This window comes from Lactuca virosa, chromosome 1 (genome assembly GCF_052849685.1).
Source record: "Lactuca virosa cultivar CGN04683 chromosome 1, Lactuca_virosa_CGN04683_v6, whole genome shotgun sequence".
NCBI lineage: Eukaryota > Viridiplantae > Streptophyta > Magnoliopsida > Asterales > Asteraceae > Lactuca > Lactuca virosa.
In genome coordinates this window covers 275,959,812-275,963,276 of record NC_136426.1, presented here as the reverse complement: position 1 = coordinate 275,963,276, position 3,465 = coordinate 275,959,812, and positions in this window count along the sequence as shown.

The window sequence follows — 3,465 nt, the reverse complement described above, 5'->3', positions numbered from 1 at the left end:
ATAAGAGTGCGAGTTATAGATATGTGACTGAACAACTTGCTGAGGTAACTGCTGAGCTTGACACATTAAAAAACAAATTTGAAAATGCAGATTTTACTTTTAGAAAATTTGATGTGTCAAGTGAAGTAGTTGCATCCATGATAGAAACTAATTTGAAATTCAAAGAGAATCAGCAAAAGGGTTTAGGGTATGACAAAGTGCCTCCTCCTTATAATCATAATTATCAGTTTAAGCCATTGACAAAAGAGGAAAAGGACAGAGAGCCACATCTTAAATATGGATTTGTGTCAGGAGGTAGTATTAATGTGGAAAATACTAATGTTTCTACTTCCAACGCAGATCAATCTTTAAGTCAATCAAAGCAAGAAGCTGAAGAGAGTGTGTCTGATAATAAAATTATGTCAAAGTCTGAAGACTTAAATCTTTTCGATATATTTGATGATATCTTTGGTAATTCTGCCGTGGATGTGCCAGAAAGTGTTGAGCTGAACGATTCTAATGCTTCTACTTCTTGTGCAGGTAAAGTAACGGAAGATGAGAACAAGGAGAAAACTGTTGAACAAACCAATGTCCCTTTGAACTCTGAATATGTTGCTTCAAACTCAGTTGCTATCTGATCAACCTGTTGTTGAGAAGTATAGGCCACCAAATCAAGTGAAACAACCTACTTGCTGCAACTGTGCTTGTGGGAACAATAAGAAACGAGACAAGGACACGCCACCAGGGGCAGGAAGAAACAACTTCTACGTGAAGAAGCAGACTTGCTTTCACTGTGGAACACCTGTACACATTGCCAGAAATTGTCCAAATCGCGCATACGTTCCCTACTACGCATAAGGCTGCGCTAGGAGGGAGATTTTCCAAAAGAAACCCCTCAAGGTCACGATCAGACATTGGCGACTGGAACGCGTAAAAGGCGAAACATCAAAATCACAAGGACAAGAAGGGAAAGTTGGCCAAGAAACCAAATCCAAGAGATGCTCCAGTGAAGCCAAGACCGGTTAGGTCAAAGCCATCTCAACGGCCGACATCAAGCTCAAAAGCAAGTACCTAGGCACCTATCCGCTCGAAAAAGAAATGGGTTAAACCCAACTACAAATGGGTACCAAAGGTTCAATCTCCCAAATCTCCTAATGCTTCTAATATTTCTACATCTTCTGTTTGTGATAAGCAGGACATGTCATGGGAGAGAGTATCGTGCAAGGATGACAAAGGTCAACCCAGTTTCAAAATGGACTGGGTTCCAAAGACCAGCTGATACCGCTCTGTGTCGGAGCAGCTATGGAGGCATATCTTCAGACTTCGGTTTGTTGGTAGTGGCTTTTCCAGGCACATGATAGGAGGCATCTCTCAACTGTACAACATTCAGAACATTGTTTGAGAGTATGTGGCCTTTGCGGGAAGGGAAGAAAGGAAGGGATCACACATGGGGTTTGTGCTTAATGACATGAAGAATTTTCGGATCTGTTCTGAGATTATGCGTGCTGTTCTCAGACCTTCTGGATGCAAATTCAATCGGCGACTTACGGTTTGAGCTTTCTTCTCTATACTCCTGAGTTTATTTTAAACTGATTCATTTTGAAGACAATTTTTTATTTCCTTATATGTCTTTCTTTAGTAGATTGTTTTGGGAAGTGATATGAAGAATAGTGCTAAAGGGCAATTTATGATGCGTGTAATGCACTAAAGCCGAATTGTCTAGACTCTGTATTCAATGTGCTGGTAGGCACAAAGGATTCAAAAGGACTAGACATTGATTGACCATGAAAGGACTAGACAATATAGACTTAGATAGTTTCATTTGGACTAACAATACGACGCTCGGGTAGATTGAGCAGTGAGATAAACATGTGAACCTGCGAGATACACTAAAAGTTATTTGTCTAGAACTGTGGCTCAACATTTCCTTGATGTACGGACTTATGTCCTTAATTATGGTTCTGATAGGGCGACTGGGGGGTTCTTATAAAGTAGGTCTGTAGGAAATTATTTTCTTGCTTTCTATCTGTCAGTCATATGTTGCTTCCTCTGCGTGATTGGAAGAGATCCGACCTGGATTGCAACATATGCAACTCTAATTCTACGCACCTCCTTATCTATGAAATTCTTTCTATCTGTTAGCCATATGTTGTCCCCTCTACGTGATCGGAAGATCTGACCTGGGACACATCATATGTAACATTCTACCTCTCAATCCCTCTATATCTGTTAGTCATATGTTGTCCCCTTTGTGTGATTGGAAGACATCCGACCAGGGATACAACATATGCACTTCTATATCTGACTTTTTTCTTAATGATTGAATAATCACCTAAAGTAAGGAGTTCTTTGGAAGTTCTTGATTACCGGGGTATATCGGGAAGTGGGAAACACATTCTAGTACATCTAAAATTAAACCATTTAATAGGTTGTCTGTAGATCTTGTTGCTTAATTTAAGTGGACAACAATATACTTGGTCATCGTCAACTAAATGTCCATTTAGGAATATATATCACAATGACTTGTCACTTATAATCTGTCCAAATTGTCAACATCCTTTGTGTTTAAGTGGACCAGAATACCGGTGATTGATCAGATCTAGACATGCAGGCATGTGCTGATAAACGATATTGGATTGCTTGACAACTTTGATCCCAAATATATTTTTTTTGTTAAATTTGTTCATAGTTTTCCTCTATGCATAAATTTAGGGGGAGAATTAAAAAAAAAATTTCAAAAATCAAACAAAAATCAGAAAATTCAAAAATCAAACAAAAATCACAAAATTAAAAATCCAAAAATAGTGTTATTTCTGAAAAATAAAAAAAATCCAAAAATATTTTTGTTTCTGTTTTATTTCTTGTTCATAAAAATCAAAAATCCAAAAATATTTTTGTTTCCGTTTAGTATGCTAAATTTTCTTTTAGTTTTGTTTTGTCTTGAAAAGTGAATTCAGTTGTAGATGAGACTCATGGAGACTGAATCGAAAATTTCCAGGCCAAGACTTCATCTGTGAGTGTCGAAGAATGTTCATTCAAAGGAGCAAGAAATGAAGATTATTCTTTCAACATTCAATCCTTCAACCCCAGAAGCAAGGTCAAGCTATAATTGAAGATTATGTGACAGATTGCATTGAAGCCTCCTCAATCAATTTGCTGCTATCTTGTACCTGCTGAAGTGATCCAGAAGATTAGTTCTCTCTGATAGTCCCTCTGAAGATTCTCAAGCTGAAAAGCGCTATCTTTCAAGAATCTTTTCAAGAATCCTCCTCACCCACCGTGCGTTCAAAGCCAAATTCTGAAGAAAAGCCCAACTGCTCAAGATGAAGTCATTCATAGAAGATTCATATGTTCATCTTGAAGCTGTGAAGAATTTGAAGATTAATGTTGAAGCCAAGCTCCCAATGAAGATTGACAAGAAAAGCCAGCTACTTTTTAGGGGGAGCTTGTTGGGTCAATTAGAAAAGAAAGCTATAAACCAAGGGG